Below are 19,824 nucleotides of genomic sequence, written 5' to 3' on the forward strand. Positions count from 1 at the left end.
CCTGCCGCCGCCGACCCGTCGTGCACCAACAATGAACCATTGACGCACATAACTACTTTTTTTATTAGAACATATTCTACTTTACTTTAACATAATGGAAATACACATGAAAACCGATGGGTGATTCATTCGGCTCGCTAGTTTATATCAACATGCTTACCTGAGTGGAAGTTTAGCTTACCACCGGGTGACTGCAACAGTGTTTAGGATGCCAAAGGTGAAGACATATGCTCATCAGACATGCATAGAGAAAGTGCCAATACACGACCGAGAGGCGGTGACGGTGTCCTGGATTAGGGGGTCCTGACCTAGCCAGCCCATTCTCCTCGGGTTGGGCTGATGGGCCCTCATTCATGGTTGAGGTGGAATCCGGAGGCCGTACACAGTAGGTGTGATCAAGACTACCTCTCCTGAAGACTTGACGTATACTCCAAGATCTTGCCGCCGCCTAGCTCCTAGTTACCGACCTTGTAACCCTAGATACCCTCCCTGGCGTGTATATAAGCCATACGGTTTAGCCCGCAGAGGGGATATCAATGCAAAATCATTCACCTAGCCCTAGAGTTATACCACACATTATGATCTCGAGGTAGATCAACTCTGTACTTGATACATCTTCATCAATACAAACAAGACCAGGACGTAGGGTTTTACCACCATCAAGAGGGCCCGAACCTAGGTAAACATAATCTCCTTTGTTCCTGTTACCTCGATCCGAGTTCCACAGCTCGGGACCCCCTACCCCGAGGTCTGCCGGTTTTGACGCCGACACTGGTGCTTTCATTGAGAGTTCCATTGTGCGATCACCAGAAGGATCGATGGCTCGCCTGCAGATCAACTGCACGAACAGCCACAGGAGCGTTTACGCCCTCGCCCAACTTTTTGTGTTCGCGCAGCATGGTAGTTTGCATCGACTCTAAAGTCATCTGGCCTCTGTCGAGAACTACGCTCCAGGTCAGATCGTGACCTTTGGCGGCCTCGAGTAAACCACGGATTCCTGTGGTGAGCTCGTCCTATGGGGATGGCCCCCCGGCCGAATGGAGAACTCACTTGGATCTGGAGGCTCAACTCTGGAACCGAACTCCGTCGCGGCGTCACCAGAGACACGTAACTACTTCGGTCGGTCCCCTCCTGATCTCTAGTACGGTCGTAGATCCGGACCCCACTCCAGGATTATGTCAGGACTAGAACTGACCTCGGTGCAGAACACAGAATCACTCCCAGATTCCATTCTTGCCGAAGACATATCAAGTTATACACCAGGCATACTTTGAGTCAGCACCGCTTACAACCCGGTCGTGAATCCTGAAGAGCTATCTCACCTCAATGAGATGCTTGGCCGTATCCAGAGTATGTCCCTCTCGGACGGCAAGACCTTAGTTTACGATCAGATCGGACTTAAAGCCGACGATCGGGAAATTTACATCCCACCCACCACCCACCTAGTCGCCACAGTCGATGATTTAACCAACGTACTAGACTACGGTGAGGCCACAGACATGGATGAAGATGCCGATGGCTCGGTAGAAGACACCTCGCCTCTGGTAAACACCGGTAGGTGGACTGCTACATCTACTTATGATGTCTACATGGTGGACACCCCCAATACCCCACCAAGAAGTCGGCGAAGACGCAGAAGAGGCAATAACGGGGAACCCAACGACAATAATGCAACCGACGACAATGGAGAGGCCGAAGCCGGTGATGACAACAACCCCGAGGGAGACCATCAAGCTTCCCCGAGATAGAATGGCACACCCGAAGGACATCTCGAGGATCTAGATCATGACGAGCTCTTTGAAGGGGCCGATGACAACTACATGCCAGAATCTGACGAGGACGAAAGACTCGGTATCGAGGACTTTGTCGTCCCTGAAGATCCCTTTGAACAAGAGCGCTTCCGGCGATGCCTCATTGTGAAGGCTCGAAGCATGAAACACAAGTAGCGATAGCTGCAGGCCAACACCGACGCACTGAATGAAAAGTGGATCGAAGTGCTCTCCGCCGAACAAGACATGGAAGCCGGCGCCGTAGCGCGCCGAAATCATACCCGTGCAGGTGTCTTCTGTCGGAGTTTGATGAGGAGCTCGCCGACGACCATGACCGACCCCCTAGAGGGCGGGGCAGGCAAACACGGGAAAACACGGGAAAACCTCAATGACCAGCGACCTCCATGCCATTATGGCAAGGACCCTGTGGATTACCTAGATCCTCACGATGTTCAACGTTGCATCGAGGCAAATAGGGCACCTCCTCGATCCATCTACTGATCACGAGGACGCGCGCCCGCCGGGCTTGACGGCTACGATGCTTGGACGGACAGGAATGACCGTGCCCGAGACCAGGCCTATTCACGGCTCTCTCTCCTGACATCCGATGAGATGCTCCTCGATTCGAGGTCATACCCACCCGATCTACTTCACCGACAGGGTGATGGAACATCAATTCCCCTAAGGATTCAAGCCCATCAATATAGAATCATACGATGGCACCACTGATCTAGCAATATGGATTGAGGACTTCCTTCTCCACATACGCATGGCCAATGGAGATGATCTCCACGCCATTAAATATCTCCCGCTCAAGCTAAAGTGGTCGGCGAGGCATTAGCTTCACAGCCTACCTCCTCACTCTATTGGCAGCTGGGAGGCCCTCGAGGACGCTTTTTGAGCAAACTTTTAGGACACGTACGTCCGACCTCCAGACGCTGATGACCTCAGCCGTATCACCCAGCAGCCAGGCGAACTAGCCCGGAAATTCTGGAACAGGTTCCTCACCAAGAAGAACCAGATCATAGAGTGCTCCGAAGCCGAGCCCGTCGCCACATTCAAGAACAATATCTGAGATGAATGGTTGGCCTGTCAACTCGGCCAGGATAAGCCAAGGACTATGGCTGCCCTCACCTCGCTAATGACTCGCTTATGCATGGGAGAGGATAGTTGGCTCGCCCACAGTTCTCACAATGGCAAGGCAGGCACCTCGGAAACAAGTGACGCAAATGAAAAACTTTTGTGGAATGCCACAACTGGGTGAGCTTGAAGCACCCTTTGCTGCCAAACACACACTGCAATAAATATTGCTTACTCGAGGTGATTCGCTCTGCTACGTCTCCAACATATCTATAATTTTTTTTATTGTTCCATGCTGTCATATTATCATTCTTGGATGTTTTACCATCTTTTTCATAGCAACTTTATATCATTTTTTGGGACTAACCTATTGACATAGTGCATAGTGCAGTTATTATTTTTTGCTTGTTTTTTAGTTCGCAAAAAAAATACCAGACGGAGTCCAAACGCAGCGAAACTTTTTGGAGATTTTTTCTGGACCAGAAGACACCCACTGGGCCAAAGAAGTACCAGAGGGGAGCCCCAAGGGGGGCATAACCCACCAGGGCCCAGGCGCGCACAAATGGGTTGTGCCCACCTCAGTGACCTCCCGCACCGCCTTTTCGGCCCCGTTTGGTTGGGGTTCTCTTATTGGATTCTGCTGCTTCACAGCGGAATCTCAACCAAACGGCCGAGCTACCCAATGCGATTTCCTTAGAAGCGAACGCAGAATGCACGTCGAGATGAAAGCACCCGAAGAGGTGCTTTTGTGGCTTCCGCTGCGTAGCCTTCCCAGCTTACCCTCGGATTTGACACGAAATTACCCACCTTTGCCACTCGTAAGTGAATACCGATTCGTTTATTTTTCTTCTTTTCATCGGCTGGGCAGCCATCGATCGAGCAAACGAACTGGTCAGCCCGCCCAGCCGCCGCAACTCCAGCCATGCTGCCCAACTCCGGCCGCCCTTCGCCACAGATACATGCCTCTAGCCTATCCTTCGGAACGGTCGTCGTCGGCGTGGAAGCATAGAAGGAAGTCGAGGACGAGGTGGTGCAACATAGCTCCGTCTTCCGTCGCCGCCGCGGCCGTCGTCGGCGTGGAAGCAAGGAAGGAGACCGAGGATGTGGTACTGCGGCACAGCTCCATCTTCCGTCGTCACCGCGGCCGACGTCCGCGTGGAAGTGATGAGGTAGGCCCGACCTGGCCGTCACGTGGCCGATGCCGCCTACCGTGCACCAGGGCGCCGGAGCCTGGCATGGCCGCCCCGTCTGCTTCATGCCAATCTCCGAAGCAACCACGTCTTGGCTCATTGTCAAGTCACTCGGCGTGTGGCGCATGACTAAAAAAAGAAGGGAAACCTAGAGAACCAGCTAGCTATCTCCTGCAACGTACGTGAAGCCCACGAGCTTCTGATCTTGTTCAAGTTCCAACGCCAAGTATGGACGAGACGACGTACACGCAGATGCAGATGTAGTTTTGTTAGGCTTCATATTGTTAACGCTTCAAAACATTAAAAATGTTTCTTTCCTTTCTAAAATGATCATTTATATGTCAGCCAGTTTGTAGAAGTGTATATAATAGTTGGATAATTATTTAATTAGGTTTTTATTAGTGCTCTAAATCAACTAATGATTTTATTACGGGTATTTCAGCTTTTAGGGGTATTTCTGATATTTATCTCCACAGCCACATCTCATACAGCTAGTTTGCCAAATGGCCTACAACTTTCTTACAGCAGATTTTTCGCAGCTACTTTTTCACAGCAGATTTTTCACAGCTGCTTTCAAAAATCCACAGCCCAACCAAAAACCACCTTCGCCCTATAAATTCCCAAATATTCCAGACGCTACGGGAGTCAACGAAACATAATTCCAGTCGCCGCAAGTTCTAGAACCACGAGATCCAATCTAAACACCATCACAGAGGGGTTCATCATCCTCATTGGTGCCTCTCAGATGATACGTGTGTAGTTCATCATAGAGCTACGGGTCCGTAGGCAGTAGCTAGATGGCTTCCTCTCTCTCTTTTTTGATTCTCAATACAATGGTCTCTTGGAGATCTATTTGATGTAACTCTTTTTGCGGTGTGTTTGTTGGGATCCGATGAACTTTGAGTTTATGATCAGATCTATACCCATGAATATTATTTGAGTCTTCTTTTGATCTCTTATATGCATGATTATTTATAGCCTCATATTTCTTCTTCGAATATTTGATTTAGTTAGGCCAACTAGATTGATTTTTCTTGCCATGGGAAGAGGTGCTTTGTGATGGTTCGATCGTGCGGTATTCTTTCTTAGTGACAGAAGGGGCAGAAAGACACGCATGTATCGTTGCTATTAAGGATAACAAGATGGGGGCTATAACTACATGAAAAGATCTCGTCTACATCATGTCATCGTTCTTATTGCATTACTCTGTCTGTCCATGAACTTAATACACTAGATGCATGTTGGATAGTGGTCGATGCGTGGAGTAATAGTAGTCGATGCAGGCAGGAGTCGGTCTACTAAACTTGGACATGATGCCTATATATTGATCATTGCCTTGGATATCGTCTTAATTATTCGATCTTCTATCAATTGCCCAACAATAATTTGTTTACCCACCGTGTGTTATTTCTTGAGAGAAGCCACTAGTGAAATCTACTGTCGCTTCATGAGTGATACGTCTCCAACGTATCTATAATTTTTTATTGTTCCATGCTGTTATATTATCATTCTTGGATGTTTTACCATCATTTTATAGCTACTTTATATCATTTTTTGGGACTAACCAATTGACATAGTGCCCAGTGCCAGTTGTAGTTTTTTGCTTGTTTTTTACTTCACAGAATATCAGTACCAAACGGAGTCCAAACCCAGCAAAACTTTTTGGAGATTTTTTTGGACCAGAAGACACCTTGGGGGTCAAGAAAGCACCTGGGAGGAGGCCCATGGGGCCCACGATACAACAGGGCGCGCCAGAGGCCCCTGGCGCGCCCTGATGTATCATGGGGCCCATGGAGGTCTCCTGCACCGCCTCTTCAACCTATAAATTACAAAATATTCCAGAAACCCTATGGGAGTCGGTGAAAAACATTTCCAGCCGCCGCAAGTTCCAAAACCACGAGATCCAATCTAGAGCGCTATTCCGGCACCTTGCCGGAGGGGAACACGATCATGGAGGGATGCATCATCGTCATTGGTGCCTCTCCGATGATGCGTGAGTAGTTCACCATAGACCTACGGGTCTGTAGGCAGTAGCTAGATGGCTTCTTCTCTATTTTTGATTCTCAATACAATGGTCTCTTGGAGATCTATTTGATGTAATGACTTTTTGTGGTTTGTTTCTTGGGATCCGATGAAGTTTGAGTTTATGATCAGATTTTTATCCATGAATATTATTTGAGTCTGTTTTGATCTCTTATATGCATGATTATTTATAGCCTCATATTTCTTCTCCGAATAGTTAATTTAGTTAGGCCAACTAGATTGATTTTTTTGCAATGGGAAGACGTGCTTTGTGATGGGTTCGATCTTGCGGTGTCCTCTCCCAGTGACAGAAGGGGCAGCGAGGAATGCATGTATCATTGCTATTAAGGATAACAAGATGGGGGCTATCCCTACATGAATAGATCTCATCTACATCATTTCATCGTTCTTATTGCATTACTCCGTTTCTCCATGAACTTCACTAGATGCATGTTGGATAGCGGTCGATGTGTGGAGTAATAGTAGTAGATGCAGGTAGGAGTCGGTCTACTAATCTTGGACGTGATGCCTATATATTGATCATTGCCTTGGATATCGTCATAATTATTTGATCTTCTATCAATTGCCCAACAGTAATTTGTTTACCCACCGTGTGCTATTTCTCGAGAGAAACCACTAGTGAAATCTGCGCCCCCCAGGTCTATTCTTTATCATATTTGCTTTCCGATCTATTATTTGCCAATTTTATTTGTAGATATATTATTCCAAAAACCCAAAAATACCTTGCTGCACTTTTTTTATTATTTATTTTATTTCGCATTTTATCGAGATCAGTTTATGCAAACTACCACCAATTTATCTATCTTTTTACCGTGGAGGGATTGACAACCCCTCTTACGCGTCGGGTTGCAAGTATTTGTTCTTTGTGTGCAGGTACTGTTTACATAGTGTTGCTTGGTTCTCCTACAAGATTGATACCTTGGTTTCACAACTGAGGGAAATACCTACCGTAGCTGTGCTGCATCATCCCTTCCTCTTTGGGGAAATACCGACGCAGTTTCTAGCCGCATCAAGGAGTTTTCCATCAGGTGTGCATTCATCGAGTCCATTCGAAAATAATCTACGGTTCATGTTCTGTTGGAGCATCATATCACCCAAGAGGTTGTATCACCAGATATCTTCCCTGTTGTATGGACTAATACAATTTGCAAGTATATCTAAGGTATTAGGGTCATGCATGTTGGTAGTTGGATGATCGTCGACCCCCCCCCCCCTAAAAACATAGGGATGAAGTCATGGATCCTTGAAGGCTTAGGGTAGCCCTAATGCCTTTATTGACATGAGTTGATAGGGATCTCGCACTATTAAGAGGGCCAAACCAAGGTGAAGAATCAAGCTCACTACACACTTTGCATAACACACACATGATCACCAATAATGTAACCACGAAAAAGCCATAGGCCATGCCCAATCATGTTTGTGAAGAAAATTGTACTACCAAACTATTCGGTAGTTCATCTGGCCTTGGATGATATTAGGTTGGAAGCCTCTGGCGTGACCAAAAAGTATTGTCCAGAGGACCAGACTATCTGGTGCTCAGCCCAGTCATCCAAATGCCTCTTGTTGTCACCAGACGGTTGTTCGGGACTAGACTGCATGGTCCCACCAGGTTGTCTAGTCTCCTGGACCAGACTGTTGTTGTGTCTCTATCTCGACCGGGTGAATACTCTCCTGGATAGAACAGACAGCTTGGCCCCTGGACTAGACTGTCTGTTAGTTACTTTTTGCATACCCATGTTCCAGCCAGTCTGTCTAGTCCATATCTACCAGACTGTCTGGTCCATATCTACCAGACTATCTGGAAGTGCAGTTTTATGTTGTGACAGTTAGATTTTAGCTACTGCTATATATAAACCCATCTACTATGTTTTAGGGTTACCCTTTTGAGTATAATTCATCCACGGCCGCCAACTTCATCTCCTACTGTCCCAAACCCTATTCCTTTTATTCTTTGAGAGATTCAAAGGGAGAGCATTCAAAAGCAAGATCCACTCATTCCCCACACTTTGACCAATCACTTTTATGTTTGAGCTTTATTTGGAACCTTGGCACTTGTCTTGTTACTCTTGGAGGTTGGAGCCTCCTAGGCAGTACAAGTTCTTCATTGAGGAATCAACTGTTGTGATTTACCCTAGAAAGTTTGTAAATATTGGGAAGCTGCCTCAAGGTCAACCAGTAGTGGTTGATAGTCACACTCATTGTGATATCTCAAGGAGAAGAGGGTAAGCATTCGTAATAGCTTCCTTCCAAGTAAGTGAACATTAGGATACATCCATGTCTTCGGAGTTTCGTTTATCCCTAACCCTAACTCTTTACTTGTGGTTTACTTTGGTCAACTGACCTTCCACTTGCTATGTCCTATTGTGTTTGTTTAACTCATATACTTGTGAACACATTTTGTACTCATCGTAGTAATTACTTAGGCCAACTTTATATTCCGCACTAGCCTACCTATTCTCATGAAAGTGGTAAAATGTTGTTTTATAATATGCTCCTTTTCCTCATGCTTGGTGATCCAACCTACACCATTATTCAATTTATAGATGAAAACATTCATTTGCCGCCCATTAATCTTCATATGGAAAAACTTTGTATTGGAATCTCCCTCCTTCAGATTCCTAATATGGGCACAGTGCTTCTTCCTAGTCCTCTCAAGCATCGCAAGGCTAAGGATCCGCCCTCTTCTGAAGGTACCCCTACAACATTGAATAAGTAACAACAATCAATGCAAGTGATACATGGAAATTGACAGCTATGGCGTTATTCCACCATCCTCAAGAACGTGTGATCATCATAAGTAACACAACTGACTTGTCCTTGGCATTATCAAAGATTGGGTGACTTGCTGCACTCTTTTACCTTTTTTCTCATGTTTCATTGCTTCATTATGCCCATAAAACTCACAAGCATTACACCTTTTGGTACTTGCAATGGAACCTTGCTATTTTGTGCTTACAATTCCCTTCAGCTCCTCGTGGCATCATTGCTCTTACTTAGCATAGATTTACAGTTCACCTCGTACACTTCTGGGACATCACTTGCCTGCCATGATGCGCCACGTACGGCGTCCTCGAGGGATGCTTGTTGGCTTGGTTCGGGGACCTATGCTCAGGCAACTAGATCTGAGACGAGGCGGGTCGGGGTGGTGTCCCCCGGGTGCTGGTGATGGGGGTGGTTGCACAGGTCACCTGCGCAGTGTTGGCGGTGGTGGGGTGCAGGTGGTGATGGTGACCTACCATCTCTCCGGTAAATGTCGACGATGGTGGCTTGGACATCGGGTTCACGCTCGGGGTGGACTAGTTCTGGGCCTAAGGTGGGTCACAGTGGTTGCTTCGGGTAGGTGAGGTCGGGCTCAGCCCAGGTGCCACTCGCGGGTTGTGAGACTCCTCTCCTCGCAAGCGCGGTGGGCAGTGGTGGTGGTCGTGACATTGTTGCATCAGCAGACGAATTAGCGCCGCAGGCCACGAACGTGGAGTCGTGCTAGCTCACTTTGGCCATGGCCACAGGGCTATGGTATGGGCTTGCTCGGTGGCGGTCGTTGCCAGTCACTGGGTCGTGTCCCCTCAGTCCATCGGGATTGGTTGAGGATGGAGGCGTGGGTGCTTCCTACCGTGGGAGGTGTTGATCCAGACTTGGTGGATGATGTCGGGTTAGGGTTGGATGGTGTGCATCTTCTCTTCCTACCGTGGTTGGTATGCTGTGAAGTGGGCGGTCGCCAGTGTCTTGGGCCTTGGATGTCGGGGCGGCGGCCTCGGATGGCGGTCCGCATGGTTTGGCTCTCCAGCAAGCACCATGTCGGTGGTGGTGGCCATGCCTACTGGTCGTGCTGGCTGTGATGGCTGTGGCAGAGGGTGGCACTAGCGATGCCCAGATCCAAATCTAGAGGCTTGGGCTCGTCGGGGCTGTCCAGTATGCCTTGGTGGCACTGGTGAGTCGCCGGTTGAAAGCACCGCGCTTTGCTGCCGATGGTGACGCCGCCCGCGGGCGTCGCTCTCCTAAGGACGTCGGCATGGTTCTCCTCTTCGTGCCAGAATTCTCAGATGAAGACTCTTGCCCATCTCAGACCGCAGCGGCCATACTCCCCCCCCCCCTCCCAAGGGTGTTATCGTGCAGCTTAGATGTCTTCGGAGTGTCATGGAGTTGAATTCAGCCCTACCTATGTTATTTCTCAGCAGCGTAGTCGCGTGCATTTGTGTTGTGTGCTTGTCTTGGGATATGCTTTATAAGAGGGGTTTCTTGCTTTATATTGTTCGCTTGTGTATTTTGATTTTGTGTTTTATTTTTAAAATGACATGAGAGCCTGTTTTGGAAAAGTGCAACGTGCGCAAAACGTGAGTAGGCACAGACGTCGGTTGATCACTGGCTCAGTGCACTCTCCTTTTGATTACGCTTAACTTTTTCTTTGTGATGGTAGCGTGTCGTACTGTTGCTAGTAAAACTAGTCCGTCGGTCGACAAAAAGATGCACTAAATACTCCACGAGCACCCGTCATGGTCTGCGCATTGTCACTCCCTCGTATAGAACTCCCAGAACGTAGGAATTCTTTTTGGTAGAACACATCAGAGACTACGACATATATGGTGCTCATGTCACGAGCGTATCTGTTTGCCGACAATTTTTCTTTTGCGGGCACAAAAGCCGCGATATGTGAAACTTATGGCACATGGTATAATTTCACCGGCAAAAAAAGTATAATTTCACCGACAATTGTCAAGTTTTTTTTAGCACAGTACGATACAGAAGGTCAAACATACACACGACAATTTTCAGATGAAACTCAAACAAATCCAACAAAGATTGCAACTATCGACAGTTGATACATATCTGGGCTGTTGGGGAACGTAGTAATTTCAAAAATTTCCTACGCACACGCAACATCATGGTGATGCATAGAAACAAGAGGGGAGAGTGTGTCCCCGTACCCTCATAGACCGAAAGCGGAAGCGTTAGCACAACGCGGTTGATGTAGTCGTACGTCTTCACGATCCGACCGATCAAGTACTGAACGCACGGCACCTCCGAGTTCAGCACACATTCAGCTCGATGACGTTCCTCGAACTCCGATCCAGCCGAGCTTTGAGGGAGAGTTCCGTCAGCACGACGGCGTAGTGACGATGATGATGTTCTACCGACGCAGGGCTTCGCCTAAGCACCGCTACGATATTATCGAGGTGGATTATGGTGGAGGGGGCACCGCACACGGCTAAGAGATCAAGAGATCAATTGTTGTGTCTCCAAGGGGTTCCCCCCTCCCCGTATATAAAGGAGTGGAGGAGGGGGAGGGCCGGCCCTCTCTATGGCGCGCCCTAAGAGCAGTCCTACTCCCACCGGGAGTAGGATTTCCCCCTTCCACAAGTAGTAGGAGTAGGAGTCAAGGAAAGGGGAAAGAGAAGAGAAGGAAGGAGGGGGCGCAGCCCCTCCCCCTAGTCCAATTCGGACTAGGCCTTGGGGGGGGGGGGGGGCGCAGCCTCTCCTCTCTCTCTCCCATAAAGCCCAATAAGGCCCATATACTCCCCGGCGAATTCCCGTAACTCTCCGGTACTCCGAAAAATACCCGAATCCCTCGGAACCTTTCCGATGTCCGAATATAGTCGTCCAATATATCGATATTTACGTCTCGACCATTTCGAGACTCCTCGTCATGTCCCCAATCTCATCCGGGACTCCGAACTACCTTCGGTACATCAAATCACATAAACTCATAATATAACCGTCATCGAACTTTAAGCGTGCGGACCCTACGGGTTCGAGAACTATGTAGACATGACCGAGACACGTCTCCGGTCAATAACCAATAGCGGAACCTGGATGCTCATATTGGCTCCCACATATTCTACAAAGATCTTTATCGGTCAGACCGCATAACAACATACGTTGTTCCCTTTGTCATCGGTATGTTACTTGCCCGAGATTCGATCGTCGGTATCTCAATACCTAGTTCAATCTCGTTATCGGCAAGTCTCTTTACTCGTTCCGTAATACATCATCCCGCAACTAACTCATTAGTTGCAATGCTTGCAAGGCTTATAGTGATGTGCATTACCGAGTGGGCCCAGAGATACCTCTCGGACAATCGGAGTGACAAATCCTAATCTCGAAATACGCCAACCCAACAAGTACCTTCGGAGACACCTGTAGAGCACCTTTATAATCACCCAGTTACGTTGTGACGTTTGGTAGCACACAAAGTGTTCCTCTGCTAAACGGGAGTTGCATAATCTCATAGTCATAGGAACATGTATAAGTAATGAAGAAAGCAATAGCAGAATACTAAACGACCGTGTGCTAAGCTAACGGAATGGGTCAAGTCAATCACATCATTCTCCTAATGATGTGATCCCGTTAATCAAATGACAACTCATGTCTATGGCTAGGAAACATAACCATCTTTGATCAACGAGCTAGTCAAGTAGAGGCATACTAGTGACACTATGTTTGTGTATGTATTCACACATGTATTATGTTTCCGGTTAATACAATTCTAGCATGAATAATAAACATTTATCATGATATAAGGAAATAAATAATAACTTTATTATTGCCTCTAGGGCATATTTCCTTCATGGGCATGCACTCTTTTTTCTTTCCAAAAAGGGCTTTTCACCCAACAAGAGGGTATGTATATGCAGTTAGAGCATCTATAGTTGGACTTCGCAAATTCGATTCTAAATGCCCGTGGATATTCGTGCAAAAAGAAAAAAGCTCACGGGTGCGTCCAGGTGCATCCGCGTACATTGGCCGGTCACGTCTCAAATTTCTCTCCTACAACCGGACACCTCAATTTGCAAACCTCAAATGCATACAAACTCATGCAACTACATACTACAACAGGATATGCCATTGGACTACGAAAAATTGGCATGTTTAACCTATATACTAGCTATGGAGAAGATTATTCATGGCTACCCTTGCTCTTTCCGGCACCCTTGCCGTCCTTCTCGCGGAAGTACCGGTCGAAGACGCAGTATGGTTCGAGCCAGAGCTGTCCGACCCGTCGCTGTCCTCCTTGTCCTTCGTGGGGGCAGTCCGGCCATGGCACGATCGTCCAATTCTGCTCTCGGGTGAAGGTACACGTGTTCCTCCGTTGCTGCTTCTTTACAATGCGGGCATAGATGGCTTCCTCCTCCGTGGCAGTGCGCGCCGCCGCATCAACCCCTCTGCCACCGTCATGTCGTCTGCGAGACGGGCCTCGGCGGCCCTCATCCTCTCCTTCCTACAGCGGGCACACCGGTCCCGGTAGGACTCATACTCCGGCGGACTGGTAATGGGGAAGGGAGATTGGAAGGCTCCCTGGAGGACCGCGATGATCCAGCAAAGGATCTGAGCGCCCGATGCGCCGACGCAATGGACTCGCGCTCGACAGATCCCGCCGTCGGTCGGGCGCTTTTCTTCCGGAAGCGGCGGAGTGCAATGCGTACGGCCGTTGTCTCCTCCAAACCGCACAGGACGACACCCCAGTCGATGAATCTCTACTAGCAATCGTTGGATCCGCTGCCCGCCATGCCGGAGAAGGTCAGAGATCGGCGAATGGGAGCTTGGGTGGCGGAGGGGAGTGGAAGGAAGTGGCTAGGGTTTGGTCCGTCGAGCGGATAAGGAGGAATATATGTGGGGTCGCGTTGGCCGGGACCGACGTGGCGGACACGCTTCGCCCTAGATTCGGGCTGGATATGAGGGGTGACGGTCAATCCGGACGTTTGAGGCCCGTTTAAGGCGCCCGTCTAAATCGTATTTTTGTGACAAGTCATTGATCGGGCCGTCGGTCCAGGCATTTGAAGCGGGTTTGGGGCGCCCGGCTGTAGATGCTCTTTTACACGTGTATAAGAGAACAAAGCAATATGCTTTAAAAAAAGAACAAACACATATTCAACAATCAATTCATTTACAATTCCCAGCTGCATATACACAAGTCGAAATGGTACATATCCATCACCTCCTTTTATTATGCACACACAAACATACAATGTCATGTATACTACTGACGGCGCTGAATAAAGATTCTTCGGATCCTTCTTTGACCAAGCCATCGGTCGTATGGTTGGGGATGAATTTGAAAATCAGTATGTTCAAGCAAGGATGATGGCAGTAGCGGCGTCCTCGTGGTGGACTTGCGTCCTCGGGCTCCGTCATTGCAACGGCGTTTGCTCCAGCGTTGGCGCGGAGCTTGGGAGGTAGTCCAGGAGCGGATGCAGATTGTGGTTTGCATCGACGACATCTAGAAGACGAAACGTGTGCTGGGTCCGTGGTTCGTGGATGGCAGGTATGATTTCCTCCTTCGGCGTCTTAGTCGTGGCGGGGTGCTAGATCTGGAGTTCGATGGCGTGTCCGGAGTGTTGCCCCGGTCTGATTTGTTCAACGGTAAGAGCTTCACTTTTGATGAGCCACATTAGAAGTCCTCAGAGCTGCATATCAGCGATGGAGTCGTGTGTTGAGTTTGGGTGAGGAGGTGATCTTTTATTCTTTCTTCGGTGGCTGTGGTGGTGCCAGAGACAGTGACGGGCGTTGGTGTCATCTAACATCTTTTCAGTTTTGTCATGTCGGTCCTTACGTGACTTGTAGTTTTATCTTTATGATACGGATAAGACACATATCTTTCCCTAATACAACCCATTAACGGTGGCGCAAAGGGCGCATCCTCGCGCAGTCCACGTCGGCAAGCTACTAGACAAAAAAAGAAACCAATCGCCATCCCCACCAGCACCCGTTCCCCATCCCCAATTCCTCCCCCTCTTCCTTCTCTGGACGACCTCCCCCGCAGACGCAGCCGCCGCCGCACAGCCTGCGCCTCCACCCATTCTCTCCTCCCCTCCACCGCCAACCTCCTCCCATTCCTCTCTCCCAGATTGAGCAGCAGGTCCGGATCAATGGCCACGGTGGCGTGAGCGCCACGATGCATCACGGCCACGCAAGGAGGAAGCTCGATGTGGATCTGACCCTGGTGCCGACACCATGAACAAGGTGCCCTCTCATTTCTCCTTCCCAGTGGCCGCTATGGTTTCCCTGGTCGATCTCCCTCCTCCTACTGACCTACTCCCAGTCCTCGATGCGGCCACCACGCAGCTGATGGCTGCTGGAAAGCTGCGAGGAAGTCGCCGGCCAGACGAGGGCAAGGGCGCCGAGGAGGTTCTCCAGCCGGACGAGGGCAAGGGCCCGATCTCCCTCATGTTCCCAACCATTGACCAGATCTTCACCACCTCAGATACACTGTCTCTTCCCCATGGGCCCGCTCATGCATGGTGAAGACCCCCTGCTCCGAGGTGGTGCCGTGGTCAAGAGGAGAAGCACAGGTCACCAACGTTGCCGAGCTTCTATGGAACGACACGGCCTCTGCTTTAGTCCCTTCTGATTTGCCTCCTCCCCTCTCTTTTCCACTCCGTTTTTTGATTTGCCTGAACCTCGCGTGTTAGATTAGTGACTGGTCTAAATGGTTATATACCTATGGATATCTGGATTTCAGTTTCCTTACATGTATAGGATGCTTGGTCTCTGCAATTTAGCTTTCACTATTTAATAGTACAAAGCTAATCTTGCTATGAGCGAGCATGTATGCTTCAGAAATAATCATCCTGGTTAATAGAATAGTTTACAATCACATTAAAGGTAAGCCAAGGTGAGTGTTTTGCATACAAGATGTTTGATGTTATGCCAAGGTAGGACATTATTGATATCGTGTGAAACTGATGCTCACAGCAGATTCAGGAGATAAAAAATGAGTAGAATAATATATCAACAAAAGTAGACTGATCCAAGTTTTATTTTTGTATCAGAATATGGATGGAGGATGGGGAATACATGCAGAAGGCGGAAGCTCCATGCTCAGCTCAGCTCTCAACTACACTGCTCTAAGACTACTTGGTGAGAATGTCGATGATGAGCAAGATATGTCCGTGCCAAAAACAAGGAAATGGATACATGACCATGGTGGTGCAATGATGATAAAACTGGAAGCAAGGTTCTTGTTAGTTTTCTCACAAGTCTGAAACTGCATGCTTTAAATTAGTTATGCAGAATTCAAAGCCAGAGTAAAATCTTGACGAAACTATTTATGTCGATCTGAACTGTATGCCTGCTGCTGCTGGTGCAGATGCTTGGATTTTTTGACAGGTCAGGTGTAAACCCTACCCCCCAGAATTGTTCCTTCTGCCATCCTTGGTTCCTATTCAACTAGGTACGCAGAGTCGGTGTGGGACTATTCGAGCTTGTGCCTGCAAAACTCTACTGATGGATGATTTCTGCCATGTTTTTTATTCATTTTCATGTGGAAGTATTTGATATATCCTGGGTATGGATGGTTTGTTCGAAGAATGTTCCAGAATTTGTGAATCTTACTGTACAACAATCAACACGAATGCTGAAACATTGATTCTTGCTGAAGGTAATACGTTTTTTCCTGTTCCCAGCATTTTCCTCGTGTTTGTTTCTAAAACATTACTTAGCAAGGCTTATGTATGATTTCTGGAGTTTACTTAGCAAGGAGAATGTTATAAGTAATTATGAGAGATGATCGTATGTGGGCACATGCAGACAATAGAGGAACAATTACCATTCTCTTTGTGTTTTAGTGAGTATATATGGATGCACAGAAAGTGTTCTCTGTTCTTTAGTGGGTTATATGTTGGTGCATAGAAAATGTATATGGTTATTTCCATTCTGTTTACGTAATACATGGAGCTTATTTACTTTGTCTTACTGTACCCCTCTGTAACTGTACTCCCTCTGTAAACTTTTATTCAGAGATTTTGTCTGCTTGCTTCAAAATTGAGTGCGACTTTGCTTGCTGATAATTTTTGCTTGCCTCCGACGCAGAGCGGCCACGCCATGCACCAGCGAGATCCGTGTGTGGAGTGCAGTTGAGCAAGAGTCGATTCTAGGCGAGGTGTGTCACATTGGTCTTCTGCTTCTCGCCGTCTAGCCTCACCGCCAAGCGGCCAGATCCACACGAGGTGGATGCCCCACGCAGGGCCCTCTCCCCTCCTTCCTCTCTTGTTTCCTCCAACTACCATGTCTTCTTACCTTGTTCTATTGTTTTTTCACCCATGGGGATAAAGATGAGTTAAGGTTGTAACATCCATACTAATTTGTTGGTTTGTCTCAACCAGTGATCCAAAGTAAACCTATGAACATGAATTTTTTGGGTATACATTGTCTCCTCCTCTGCCAATTGATTTTCTTCAGATTAGTTGTATCATAATTTTCAAGAAGATTGCAAACCTAGCAATGAATGAGACTATCATCAGGATTTAAGATAGTTTAATATTATAATTATTTCTTTTGAAGTTTCACTGTTTATGTAGGTGACAATGCTAGATACATCTGTATCATGGCACTTCTCCAGCAAACAAAAGCTTGGTGGCCATCTACTTTACTTCCAGAGAGTTTGAAAACGTACTATCACGCTAATATTTAGTAGAAATGTATGACAAAAAAATAGTTAGATGGTATTACTATGTATACATGTATACCCAAAAATAGCTTTACAGGTCTGCTGTTGCTTTAATATGTTGTAGTTTCTCTGTACATTCTTATGCTAGATTTTGTTGTTCCCATGTGACATACTTCTAAAATTCAGGTCCTTTGAACATATCAGCTTTTCTCACTTATTCAGATTAATGCTAAGTGTTTTTTCTCTTGTATACTGATCTACAAAATTACAATTGAGATATTTTCCTCCTCTATTTTTCTTCTTGTCACCGTAGCAGCTCTTAATTCCTTTTGAGGTCCACCAAGATAATGCAATAATCCCTGGAAAATATGTTCTGTACTTAAATAGACATCAGACTGAAGAATAGAAGGGTTGGATGCAAGTATTTTCATAGTTGATCTCCCTTTTGTCATCTTTTCTGGCTTTTATTCCACTACTCCCCAGTCATGCATGAATGCTAATACATCAGATTTATGCAGTCAAAATGTTTGACTATTCAATTATACATGTCATGCTGCAGTGCTTACTTTCTTACCCCCTTCAGTAAGTGCTGCAAGACCAAACATCGTTTTACACATTTGTTTTTGTAATGATAGCATTGACTTTGTTTTTTTCTGCTGCTTACTGATGCAGAACCTGAGTTGCGGGTTACCGAACCTGATGAAAACGGAAGTCACTCCGGCAGAGATGTAGTGTTGTGCCAATTTGAGGTTGATGGGGTTAATGAGGAAAAGGATTATGAACTATGTGTAGAAATTACCCAGTATTGCTATGCCAAGAAAGCAAGATAGTCGATGGTGGCAAGAAGCCATGAACCATCACTCTGCTATTACTGAACAAGATGATATCTATTTGGGTAAGTTTAGAGTTGGAAATGTTTATATTCTATTAAAGGTTTATCTCTAGAACATTTATTTTGTCAAGAGATGAGCCCTTGCAGGTTCTGAATATGTACGTGGATGATCTTCAAATACCTAGATGATCATTCTTTATATACCTGGATAATTATTCCGCATAAACAAAGCCGCACTATCATATTAACACAAGAAGTAAGCATCGTTCCAGCATACAAATAGCTACTATTTGCGCTGAGTAAGAAATTCATAGTTATGGGCCATCAAGAAAAGCAAACACCCATGCTGGTGAGATATACCTGTTCCGTATGACCTTGTGGAAGTGGTAAATTCTTTCACCTTGGTGAAGCACCAACGGCCCAGCGCAAGCATGCCATGGCTCCCGTATAATGCATAATTAGAACTCCCTGCACAAAGGATTCATCATGTGAACGAGGCATACAATTCAAGGGACCATTCACCTTAACTTATAGTTGATTTTAACTGTTGATCACGAGTTATACTGACTAAACTGGTACTGGATGCAGGGATCCACGACTTAACTAACGTGGTAGTACCAATTTACAATATACTATATAACTATAAGATTTTATTTCTCGAAATACAGGAGCCGCACCTCCTTGTTCTATTTCATAAATGAAACAAGAGTTTTACAGCAGTTAAGAAGCCCTTATGCACATAACCGAGAGAATGTGAGGATAAAATAGACTGTATCGGTCAGACTATCAAAAACAGAAATTCTATATCACTCACAACAAAGGCACCAGTTCATCAACCTAGACAACAATATTAGTAAAAGCTGCCTTTTGCTAGAAAACAATGCCGGCTTGCATTGAATTATAAGAATTTAATCAATATTCCTATTAAGGAACGAGTCAAGTACTCAAGCCCACTTATCTGCTTCCTTAGCATCCGCTCGGGAACTCATTACTCTCCAGGGAAGCTCATTTCAGGCAGAAGAAGCCGAAGAAACGCATGGCCACCAGAAACAGCTAGCGAAGCAAAGGAACCGAAGTAGAGGCATTCGAAGTGTCGAAATTCGCCATCTCCACCAGCCATCCCAAACGATACACCGACAGAATTCCGGAGCAAGGCCGGTCTGCTCACCCCATGCGTAGCTCCGCCGATGTTAGCCCGCAGCACCACGAGTACACGAGTGAGACCCCGATACAAGTCAGAGGAGGCGAGGCGGAAGATGTACTCAATCAACTGTACAAGCTATCAAAATCAATGAACAAATCAAAGGCACACCCGAAGCACTCAAAAGTCACAACTACAGAACATCATACTCTGAAGTCTGTCCCCAAAAACTAATCGACTGAACTAGAACAGATTCAGGCATCTGACTTGAGCAACTACTGAACCGAATCGAGAAGGTCTTTGTACCTTGGAGGCGTAGTAAAAATCTTTTTGGTCAAGCTGAAAACTCTACTATCAATCTCAACATACAAGGGTCTGCAGAGATCTCT

At 46.8% G+C, this 19,824-nt stretch overlaps 1 long non-coding RNA gene across 4 annotated transcripts; it reads left to right on the forward strand.

Moving 5' to 3' along the window:
• The first annotated feature begins 14,789 nt into the window (after positions 1–14,789).
• LOC109770452 (uncharacterized) lies at positions 14,790–18,550 on the forward strand. 4 transcript variants are annotated; one of them, XR_012202569.1, is made up of 7 exons: positions 14,790–15,037; positions 15,847–16,031; positions 16,164–16,247; positions 16,345–16,454; positions 16,886–17,022; positions 17,374–17,464; positions 18,135–18,550. It is a non-coding gene; the product is annotated as an uncharacterized lncRNA (long non-coding RNA). The 4 variants fall into 4 exon arrangements; XR_012202568.1 differs by lacking the exon at positions 18,135–18,550 and adding an exon at positions 15,117–15,366 and having other exon boundaries at positions 17,374–17,752; XR_012202570.1 differs by lacking the exon at positions 17,374–17,464 and having other exon boundaries at positions 18,135–18,376.
• The last annotated feature ends 1,274 nt before the right edge of the window (positions 18,551–19,824 follow it).

The sequence above is a fragment of the Aegilops tauschii genome, chromosome 2 (genome assembly GCF_002575655.3).
Source record: "Aegilops tauschii subsp. strangulata cultivar AL8/78 chromosome 2, Aet v6.0, whole genome shotgun sequence".
In the NCBI taxonomy this organism is placed as follows: Eukaryota; Viridiplantae; Streptophyta; class Magnoliopsida; order Poales; family Poaceae; genus Aegilops; species Aegilops tauschii.